Raw genomic sequence first — 12202 nt, 5'->3', positions numbered from 1 at the left:
TGAATATTTAAAATGCTGCTGCCTTGCTCCTGACTCAACAGTTATAGGATGAGGGGATGAAATATTAAGCCTGTAACAACAACAACCTTCAGGATTTTAAATCTGAGGGAGACCCGCCTGAGGCTGCTGGAAAACCCCCCTTTAAAGATTTAATGAGGAGTGATGTAGTTTAGTCTGAGACCACTTTTCCATTCAAGTAAATGGGAAAGTGGTGTCAGACTTCTGGACCCCACTGCATGTATGACCTCATATAAAAGCATCTTCAAAGAAAAAAAAAAAAAAAAAAGGTGTAGTCCATACTGTTTAATGCTAGATTAGCGTGTATGTTTAGGTCACTGAACCTACATTACTACTGCAGACTCATGTGGTGTCTGTTCGCTCTTTAGAAATTAAAACACCTCCTCTGAGCCTCATCTGAACAACCTCAAAGGCCCTGTGGTCAGCGCTCATCAATGTGAAGCAGCTGTGCTCCTGCCACTACAAACATCTCTCTCCTCGTCTCTAACTGCAGCTGTGAATGCAAATGATTTTCCAGTACTTGAGAAGGCTGACCACACTCCTCCTGTCGCTGCTGCTGCTGCTGCTGCTGCTGCTGGGGATGTTAGGATTTAATGCTCTGGGCCTCGCCTCAGGGAGGAACCATTTGGGAGGGAAAAGCAAACTGCTCATTTTAAATTGGTAAAAAGATTTGTGATAAGCACACAGAATGAATACACAGATAACTGCAGCGTGAAGTGATGAGAGGACCCTCGCAGATCCCCATCATCACTAGTCAGGTATATCTCCTGAAATTCCTCCCCCTCCTCAATGTCAAAGCTAGAGAGACTCTGCTGTAAAATGATGTGCTAATGTACACAATACAGCTCTTCGTTCATGCACACACTGCACCTGTGTGTTGAAATATTCTTTGTGGGACTGGATGGTGTGTGCCTCTACTCAGGAAATATACGTGTGTGTGTGTGTATGTGTGTGTGTGTTTGCCAGTGCATTTCAATAAAAAAATGTTGTCTCAAAAAGTGTTTTAAAGCACACATTCAAGTCTAAGCTGTATATTGCCTGTGCACATCTGTTCTTACATGCAGTTGTGTAAATCCTGCCAATGAGTCAGCCTGAATGTCATTAGAGGCAGGTGGAGCTACAGCATTATTAGCTGGGGTTAACACAGCCTTGTTTGCTGTGCTATAAAACCAGAGCCTGGCTGAGTTCAACACCTGAAAGGAGCATTTGGGAGAATAGATGGCACTTGATTGTGATCTATTGAGAGGAAAAGCCATAAGGATTCGCAGGCAGGAAGTCAGTCTGCTCTGCAGAGGAGCAAAACAAAATATCTTATTATGGGTAATTTTATAGTGAAACAGGAGCCATGAATGCGAGCAAAAATGTTGTTTCTTTTCTTTGGTAGTGACACAAAAAGCTTTCAAAGCTCTGCGTCCTTGCTGCCCTTTCTATGTCCGAGGGATGTTTATTGTTCGTCTTGAGGAGTTCAGATTAGATGTAAAAACTTTTAAAAAAATCTTAAACTGTTTTTGGACAGAGACCGTTTCCAGAAAAATGTAAAACTAACTTGTTTGAATCAAAGTAAAAATGTTTAACAAAGGCTTCATAACCTCTGCCACAAAGTGTCTGATTCCTTTGTCTTTGAGGAAGTTTTTCCGCCTCTGTGTGTGCCATTGTCTGTGTGCAGACATAAACCTGCGAAGACGATCGCCACACACCCCAACCAGCAGCAGAGAGAAAGCCTTTGCCTCGGTTTCTTAACTCCACATGGATGCTATTTACTTGTATTAGTTGCATATTTTAATTTGCACCAAAGGGACCCATCATAAAACAGGAAACCACACAGCAAAGCAGCTGTAAATAAGGTCTAAAAGAGGTATTGTGTTGCACACTGCAACTGGATGACAGCATACACTACATCAATTCAACAAAACATCTCTGAAAACCACCGTCACCTGGCTGAGAGAGCTCAAACATGAAGATCACGATCTTAATAAGGGTTTTTTTTTGGACATTAAATGCCTGATTTCATGACGCTGCCCTGGGCCCACTAAAAATTCCCACTTCAACAGTAACACAGGCCTTTGCAGGAGCAACCCCATGTCCCTGCAGGGTCTGTTTGTCACACTATCCTCTGCATTTCTGTCAGAAACAGCCACAAAACATTCCAGGATTTATTTGTTGAAAACCTCCTAATTACCACGCTTTTAGTCCAGACATTTTTGTGTAACTATGCGTGTCATGCTCACTGGTTTTCATATGCAATCAATTGTTCAGTGTCTGAGGGAAAGTGAAGTTTGATAACATGGAGCTTTTATTGAGGGTAGAGATGACTGTCATTTTCCCATGTTTTAAAGTCATGGTTTTTGTGGGTTCAGAGGGATTATTAGTAACTACAGTAGGACAATCAGAAAATGTGTGCTCTTTCATTTTAATGGGGATTCTTTGTGTAAAACAGGGTAAGATAATGTATTCACATAGTCCTACTTCTCCTGGCGAACACAGTCCTGCAAAAGCTCACTATCTGCTTCTCAACTGACCGCATGCAGTTCAAGTATGTCCGCCTGTCTGTCTCCCTGCCAGCGTGGCTGTAGGGTCTTGGGAGAGGAGAGAAGTGGAGTGGAGGGGAGTTGTGTTTCTGAGGAACATAACTGGAAACATAATCTGTCTGCAAAATCTGAGTGGTCGAAAGGTCATTTCTGTGGAACCGGTGCATATCGGTTTTTAAAAATCTCTCATACTTTGCCCTTTTTTTTGGCACATCAACAGTGAACATCAGGAACTGGTAGCTTACTCAAGCAAACACACCTGTGATTAACTTATTACATGATTTTTGTCTAGTATCCGTCTATCTTTTAGGAATTATAATTTCTCTGATATACAGTGTTCACAGGGTTATATGTGTTGTGCACTGATACAACTTGTTTAATCATGTACCCATATAAACCTTGATATAATTACAATGATAATAGCAGATACGGCAATAAGGAGTCAAACAGGAAACAAGCAAGCCAAGCAGTTTGCCAGATTCATGGCAAATGTGAAAGAATATTGCATGTTCAGGCCACTCTCCATTTTTAGATTAAGAGCTAATAATAACATGTTTATACTGCCAATGAGTGAAATGGGCACAGAAGGCAGCTCTAAGGGTATGGGCAGATGAAAAGGTGAATTAGATCACATGACTTCTGTAGCTGTGCTGAGCTGTGTGTCTGATTGTCATATAACCAACACAATGACGCAAGGAGTCACATCACCATAATGCAGCTACTTGTGTAAATATAAACTGTATCAAGGAAAGGCTAAACTAAAAAAATTCAATAATACCAGGGAAAAAAAATAAAATACCACACTTCTCTTCCTGAGAAGTCAAACCATCCTCCCCAGATCCAAATGATTTTCGTGGATATTTCCAGATAACCGTTTCCAAGTAGTGTTGATTCCTGTGAAGTCTTTTATTAAAGATTCATTTAGCAGGTACAAAATCCACATTCACAAGAAAATACATTAAGCAACAAAACAGAAGCAGAGAGTGATACTCAGGAGGCTACAGGCTTCAGAGAAAACCCTTCTGAGAGATTAAACCTCAGGCTGATTTAAACACATGGGATATTCAACAAGGGACACAACAAATAGTTATACACATGTCTGCACATGACACATGGGAGTATATGTGCAGTATCACACACACACACACACACACATAGCGAGCCTGTAGACACTGATTATGAGTGACTGTTATGGGTAATAATAAAGGCTAAGCCTTCACCGAGCACAGGAACACCTGCGCACCTGCTTATCCATGCAATGCACTTGTTGTAAGATGATACTGTTGTGTTTACAGCTTGTTCTGCTTCTGCTGTTACGCTGTCCATAAGTGCATGAAAAAAAATCATATCACATGTAGTTTAAAGCAAAGTCTGCAGCATACACATCATCGTTATCCAATTTAGTGCATCAGTTTCTTTCCAGTGACAGCTTAGTAAAAGAAAAGTGCAGCCATTAACTGTAGCTTCAGGGTACATTTGCTTTCTTTCTAATTTCACCAGAAGCTGCAAAGTGCCTCAGCTGACCTCTCTGTTGGGTTGCTAAGGGTGCTACATCATCACTGCCATGGTCACTGCAGAAATAAGCCTCCACCATTATTCATTGCATGTTGACGCACTCACCATGTAAATATTGGCTTATTTTGTTTGCTGCCATGGCATCATACAAATTCAAACACGTCAAACACATTTGCATGACCTCTGCTCTGCCTTCTGTCCATAGTGTATGACCTGGCTCTTCCTACATACAGTAACTTCTGCTGCTCGAATGAACAGTAGTCACTGAGCTGCTCACATTATCATTCCTGTCTTTCACCAAGCGTATGTAATGAACAGCCGATTTCTTGAGTCACCAGAGTGTGAAATGACGGCAGTCACTTATCATTCAGTTGCTGTATAAATGAAATGAGAGCGCGCACTTTCATGAATATGAACAGGATCTGGCCAGTGAGTCACAGAGACTGCATCATTTTAAAAAGGTCAGCTGCAGAGAGAGAGAGATCACTGATGGATATCTCCTGGCCCTAATGGCAGTGAGAAATAATGTTGGTTCATGACACACAAAGTTCAAGTTAACTGAGCGCTGGTCAGCGCACTAAAATATCTCCTTGATTAAGTAGAGCTTTAGTTTAAGTCATTTTATTATCATTACATGCTATTACAAATTGAGCTTTGAACTCATATTCATCAATATTTTCACTCTTTTACAGAGCATTGTTCAGAGTATTTAACACACACACGCACTTCTGCTCTGGGCAGTGACATTAATCTTGTTCCTACCAAACTGTGGGTGCTGGATATAAAAATTATTCCTGATTATCCCATGAGTGCAACAAACTAGAAATACAATACTTGGCTCACTTGTTAGCAAACAGTTGCTTATTTACACATCCAGCAGATACAGATCAACATGATCATTCTTTTAAAGTTTAGTTTCTGGCCACCTGGTTAATGTCAAATATTCACTTTACTTGTAGCTCTGTTTTTGGTCTCCACCAACTCCTGAGAGAAATATCTGCTCTTTAAATGCTACACTATGTTTACCAGCTAGTTGCTAACTGTGTCTGTCTGCTGTTTGGTGTTGGGCAGGTAGCATATTGTTGGTCTTTCTCACTAAAAACAAACAAATCTATTTTTGTGGGAAGCAGCCCTGATCAAAGTGGTGAGAGTGAACTGAAACCATGAAGTTGTTGGTCCGAAAACCAAAACGATGAGCTGAAAGAAGCTAAAACGTTCATCACTATGAATGAAGCCTTTCACATTCAACGTATAGCAATTTGATCCAATGTTAATATAAAAATAATGATCAGAGCAGCAAGTTTTTCAAGTGGCATCTTGTAATCAAACTGTAGGAAACTTTTTGACCAAGGTCTTTTTAGCAACCAAACAATGACAGAGTTTTTCAATTTGGAAAATTTTCTTGTTTAAGTATTAAATTTAAAAAAGTGCCATGTTACCAAAAAAAGGGAAAAACATATTACAACATAACAAGTCATATAAAGTTTAATAGTTGTGGATCTCCACTGCAGAGCCTCTGATTACCCTGGCATTTTTCATCAGGCCTACTATAAACACTGAAAAGAGACCTTTAGGAAATCTTGGAAAGTCCAAATGGTCTGTCCTTTGTAATTAAATTTTTTTTTCACCCTCATTTTTTCCACATGGTAGTGGAGTCACTTGCTGGACTCCGGTGTGCAGAGCCTTAAATTGTGCCAGGACCAATCCAACATAACAGCAAGGCGTGTTAGCAGAGCCACGACTGGCAACCACAACGACCTGTCAAAGACAGGAAGGGGAAAGTTTAGAAATCATGTCTTACTGGACTGGATGTTACGTTATATAAGGCCCAAATATCTTCCGTTATACCGATACATGTTCAGAGATCATCTGTGAAATCAGGTTATAATTAAATCCATTCCTGTTTTGAATTGGCCCAGTCATCACAAGCTTAATCTACTAAGGCAGATTCACACAGGAATGGCGGAAAACAATTTGTTGTTTATTTTGTAATGTCTCATTATTGCCATGAAGTTCACAAAACTGTACAGATATTCCTAATAGCAGCGATAGAGCTGCCTTATCTCAACCCAGTTAATGTTTCGATTTATGTTTTCAGGTTTAAAAACTCATAATTATGGCTTATCTATTCATAATTATGAGTTAATTACGAGAGATAATTTTGTCTTTAAGGGTCAAATTACAAAATCATTTTACAAAATTATTATTTAATAACTACTGTAGGTTATAATTGTGACAATTTGAACACAATTTTGAATTACTTAAACAAAATTATGTAATAACTCATAATTTCACAATGAGCTATGGTCTGATGGGCATCCCATAAATAAATTGGTCAGAATAAAAAGATGCATACATGATAAGAAAAATAGTCATCTCATAATTTTAACAGACAGCCCTCAGGGTGAAAAATGGCTCACAGAGTAGTGATAGTGTGACAACTCCTGCATTGTCATTTCAATGAGGACGCCAACACCAAACAGAATCCATGCAAAATAAAAGGACTGGGTTGTACTGTATGTTTTGTTGCCTGGAGGGCATTTGGTTTTAGAACAGCAGTTCATGAAATTCACTGCATATTTCATGTGTAGAGTAGGGACAATAAATAAATGAACTAATAATGTGGAATTTATAGACTTACTGTAAATTAGATAATTACAAGGAACTGACTTCATTATCTTGATTTATGGCGCCATGTCAACAAAGAGGCTTAATTAGGAGAAGGTTTGCTGTGACTATTATTTGTGTTGTTTTGCTTGTATAACAAAAGAGGAGCCTAACTCTGCCTGCAGAAACTGGTGAACGGGGAACAATGCTGACTGAACTTCAGACTTCAAAATCAGTTCTCAGTCCTGCATCTCCATCTCCTGCTCCACTTTACAGTCTTCCAGTTCATCCAGATCAAGTGGATTTTATTCAGATGATGCTGGGAATTAAATGAAATAAGTGCAATTTAATTTTTTGGGTGGGAAAATTGATTACATTATGACAGGTCTGTCTGTTGTCCTGCACAATGCTGAACACTTTTGAAATGTATCCCTCCAAACCTCCAGGCAGCAGTTGCGGTAAAATCAACTTGAAAATGAACAAGTCGGCTTTTATAGCATACTGAAATTAACAGAAAACAAAGACTACCTGGGAGGCACAGAAGGAAAATGTTCAAAACACTGATGTTTGGAAAATGGTTGGCAGGACTGTAAAGTGAGTGTGATTTGCAGATACTGGTCTATGAATATGCAAAGACTTTGGAAATGCTCTTTTAATAGACAGCAATGATGCTGTTTAAACAAACTAGGCTTTCAAATTGTATAAACAGATATAACATAATATAAACAGGATGCATGTGTTGCTGTAAACGGCATCTATAAGTCCTTTCCTCGTAATGATATGGGGCAAAGAGGAGGCAGTTCTCATTTTGCACGTTCCCAGCAATGATGTTTATTCAAAACAAACCATTTTACAGTTGATAAGCAAAATATTCACTGTGGCTCTCTGCAGTACGTCTGTGAGTCTCAGTATGGGCGAGGTTTACAGGACAGGGCAAGCTTAGTGTGTTTTCATCAAACATGAAAGACCAGATTGATCTCAAGGCCAGATTCAGACCTTTAGCTAACTGATACCTGTGGCCGAGCACTGAGAACTAGTCGTTCAGTAAACACTTGAAACAGTTATACAGTTTTCACAGCTGCAGAGCTTTGTAAAGAGATGCAAAACAGGTCAGACACTATTATACACACACATATATGAACCCAAAGATACCACAATACGAGAAAATGTCGAAATGCATTTTTTGAAAGATTTAGACAGCCATGCTTACAGCCATGCTAGCCACAGTGCCTCGAGCTAATGCTAATATCAGCATACTAACAACAGGCTCACCGTGACTAACCTAAATATTTTTACTTTTAATCTAATTTCATTGACAAAAATTAATTAATACTAATCAATTATAATGAGTAAGTTCAATATGAACTGCAGCAGGGAAAGGGTCTCTGGGAAAAGTTCACATTTAGCAAGTAGTCTTTGCTGAAACAGCAAGGTGTTTGAAGAGAAAACAGGAACACTGGTAATTAAATATAACCAGACAGGAGGGGTTCAGTTCCAATCTGCTGAACAGAAACACATTGTTTAAAAGAAAAACATTAGCATACTGTGCTGATTTTGCATGTTTACTGATGCAACCACGCTCATTTCATAGTAACTTTCTTTCTGAGACAAGAATAGCAAGTTCCTTACCAAATACATACTGGAATTTAGTTTTACGAGCCACACTCACTCCCCTACTAATATGTTTGTGTATGTGTGGCAGCATAACATGTTCATGGCCAGAAGCTCATTTAAATGTCAGAGTGTGCTTGAACTGGCTGTTTTTAGTTCACAGTATCATGTCCAAGCCTCTCATAAAGGCCTCATTCACTAAGTGCCAGCCAGAGAGTCTCTCCCGCCCGTGGCCTCCTTGATTGAGACCAGATGCCGCAGATTCTTCCCTCTGCAGCACATCAGCACAGCTCTCTATCTCTTCTATCACTTCCTGTTGTAGTCAAACACTTGAAATTTTATGTGAACATTTGTATATCACCTGTCATGAGATATTTTTAGAAATCAGATGAAACCATTCCAGTTACTGCAAGCTGTGGCCCTTATGTAAGTGGCTGCAGCTTGTTGCGGTTTAGTCCTATTGATGGAATATAGCGTTAACACTGGCGCCTCTGTGCGTTTGCTCAACTCGTGGCATTGCTTATTTGAACTGACCATTCACTGTGCTTCCTTAACTGCTGTACAGTTATCAAGCTTTCCTTTCTTGCACAGCACATATGCAGTTTACAGTAATAAGGATGGCAGATTTACCTCCGGACATTTTGGTAAGTTAAAAATTTTTTTTTCAAGTGGGTCGTTGATTTAAGACAAAAGTTGCCCATAATTTCAAGCTGGGAATCATCAAGTTTGCCAACTGTTGCTATCTGATTTTATCAGCTGCAGCTAGCTAGCTAATCAAGCTAGCATTAGCTCATTGGCTGAAATCGCCGTCTCCAGCTGACTTTTTTCTAACTTGCTTCTTGCAAAACAGGACTCCAATAAAAGTATCTTTATGGCTTCAACATAACCCTGTTGGCTGCTTAGCTCACGAGCAAAACTATTATATGCTTTATTTCTTGTGTTGTCAAACACTCTTAATGTTACAAGAGAGAAAGCATTAATAATGAGGAATGTGTTTGGCAAATGCAATGCTATTTTAAATACTGAGTTTGGCTGGGATTGTTAGAGTGGAAACTGTAAACCCAAATACAATTGAGCAGGACAGAGCTAATGACGTTAGCCTGCACCCTGATATAGCAGCATCCAGGACCTGCTGGATTGGGAAACACTTCAGCATCAATGTGCTTTTGTGATTTTTTTTTTTTTTTAAACCTAAAACTCCACTAATAATGTAGCATGAAATCCGTCTTGGCCCTGGAAGTAACGACAGGTTACTACTGTAGGCAGTTATCCTATCAGCTTGACATGCTAACATTTGCAGTTTACGTTAGAACAGACATGGTGTAATCCATTCCTTACACTTTTCCCTCTGTACTGAAGGATAATAGAGACACCACCCTCATCACTGTTTACATATGACATATTACTGATCAGTTCAGCATGTGAAGAGACCCAGGCTCATCACAGCTGCGAAGAAGAAACCAACTCATGTTTAGGCCAAAAGTCAAAAATCATTCAAACATTCAAGTCATTCCAAATGTGTTTTGATTTTTGATTTTTTTTTCGCCAAACTTTCCAGACAGGATTTATCTTACACACAAACAAACCCTCAGTCTACTGCACGAGTTCACTACAAATCTGAAACCACAACAAACAACACACTACTCTGCAAATACACTAATGCAGACCCATGGTCAGAAATCATTAAGTGTTGATATAAGCTGTGATGCATATATTTGTACATGACAGCCGATGGAAGTATCAAGGGAGTAATTTGTCACATTTATTTAACACCTTTACATAGGGTGAATTGTGAAGACCAGTTTCTATGAAACGCACATGACAAATAGCTGTAGTCATCTGTGATGTGAGGTCATTCTTTGTCCATATCTGGCCCCAAGTCTCTGCTGACACAAACTAAAACAATAACACCAGATACTATTGTTCCCTCCACTTTCCTTTCAATGTCAAACAGTTTGATTTGTAATCATTTTCATTCCTGTATCATTCATCCAATCACCTGCTGCAATTTCCTCTTGACCTCCAAATATAATGGGCCCTCCTCATGGGAGTAATTGAGCCCCGTTGTCCATAAACAATTTGGGATACTTCCTGGATGTTTTATTTGGATAGTTTTATTCTCAGAAGGCTAAGGGCTAAACAAAAAGACCAAGCCTACACAGAAAACCCTTAAAGACGCCCTCTGATGAAAATCAAGTTTTTAATGTCCATATGATGTTTTTATTTAAAGTTACAATATGTAACTTTTCCAAATTTAAATGACTAGACCTATGTTTTATATATATATTTTTTTTTGTTTGTTTGTTTGTTTTTTTTTGAGCTGCGTTCTCACGTTATCCCAAATGTTTCCAGCAATTCTAAAACCTGAAGAAATATGTGATTCTAATCATGGTAATCATGGTCTGTTTCATTTGGTCACCTGTCAATGACATCATATCTCCTATGCTCATGTGTCAGTGTGGCAGTTCTCTGCCAGAAGCTCAAAATGGACTTTTATTTGGTTTTGAGACACATTTTTAAGATACACTTGTGCTGTGGTTATTTTCAACAATATTTTAACTGGATGAAGGATTTTAGTCACCGGATGTCTGCATCTTAAGTTATCAGAGAAAAAGGCCAGGAAAATGTTAGGTAGCTCAGCTCCCATCCACTCCAAGGTCCTCTGTGTCCGCCAAAGAGCATCGGCAAATCACTGATTTTTAAAGTATTCTTTGTTTCTACTGGTTTTAATCACCTGGTCTGTTTGTTAGGGAGAGGAGCTCTCTGTGGATAATTCAGCTGCCGGTAAAAACCTGCTGAACATCTGGTTCATAAGTTATTAAAGAAACAAAGGTAAGCAGTTTCAGTTGCCAGCCACTTTGAGACATCATGTGTCTGCCAAAAAGCATCTGTGAATTACTAATGTTTTTTAAAACGTTTTTTATGGGGGCATTTTTTGCCTTTATTCAGAGAGCTACAGTGAGAGAGACAGGAAAGTCAGGAAAAAAGAGTGGGGATAATATGCAGCAAAGAGCCACCAGTCGTACTAAACCTGAGCCGCCTTGGTGAGGACTTCGCCTTTATGATACGCAACCTACCAGGTGAGCCACCGGGGCATCCTGAGTCACTGATTTTTTTAAGTAAAACTGCTTTATCAAGTCTGGAGAGGAACTTTAATGCTATGTTAGCATCTGCTGAGCTTTGAGGCAGCATAATAGTAACCCTCACTGTTGTTCCAGTTTAGGAAACTGCCTCAAACAAGGTTGTCAGGAGCTGCAGGGACATGATTTGTCACTCATGACATTTTAAATCTGTGAACCTTGCAGCACAGACGTGGATGACAAAAAAAGAGCTGCACAGTGTGGGTGAGGCCAAATAAATGCTTGGCATCCAGAGGGATTCAGTACATTACTATGTGTAATGGCAGATAGGGTGGCTAAGTGCGTTGTACCCACTGATAACATCCTCTAATTGTTTCCCTTTGGCTCAGTTACAGGTTTGCACTTTGGTGTGGAGAGTTTCTGTTGTCTCTGAGCCTCACAAGGACATCTTTTAAAATTCAGGTTCATTAACATATATTTCATAGTGTATATCAGAATGTGTACTTTTTTAATTATGAGTGTCTGTGGGATCTTCATTTATAGCAAAAGTGCATTCTGAACAACCTTACACATTTCTTTTCAGTTCAATGTGAAAACTCGACAGATAAAACCTTTGACATATAAAAATTGAAAACATAGAAAATCTAATTCAAAAAACCGTTATCAAATAAATCATGTACTATGCAGTACAGTACAGCAGAGAACAGATCATTGCTCATCTGTATTTTGGTGCAAAAGCACAACTGTATTTTGTGGTAATAATTTGAACAAATGTACAATTTAACAAAATGACATTTTTATGCCAAGAGAGGTTTCTGGTCCTGAAACAAATCTTTGGGTTCT

The 12202-nt window shown here is 39.1% G+C and overlaps 1 long non-coding RNA gene across 1 annotated transcript; it reads left to right on the top strand.

Annotated features, from left to right (window-relative positions):
- The first annotated feature begins 6481 nt into the window (after positions 1-6481).
- LOC139608933 (uncharacterized) lies at positions 6482-11915 on the top strand. Its single transcript, XR_011685116.1, has 3 exons — positions 6482-8923; positions 11030-11111; positions 11229-11915. It is a non-coding gene; the product is annotated as an uncharacterized lncRNA (long non-coding RNA).
- Positions 11916-12202: the final 287 nt, after the last annotated feature.

This window comes from Trachinotus anak, unplaced genomic scaffold (genome assembly GCF_046630095.1).
Source record: "Trachinotus anak isolate AG129_WGS33_773 ecotype Australia unplaced genomic scaffold, CSIRO_AGI_Tana_v1 ptg000003l, whole genome shotgun sequence".
Taxonomy (NCBI): Eukaryota; Metazoa; Chordata; class Actinopteri; order Carangiformes; family Carangidae; genus Trachinotus; species Trachinotus anak.
The sequence above is the reverse complement of the archived record's forward strand: the minus strand, read 5'-3'. Positions and strand labels throughout refer to the sequence as shown.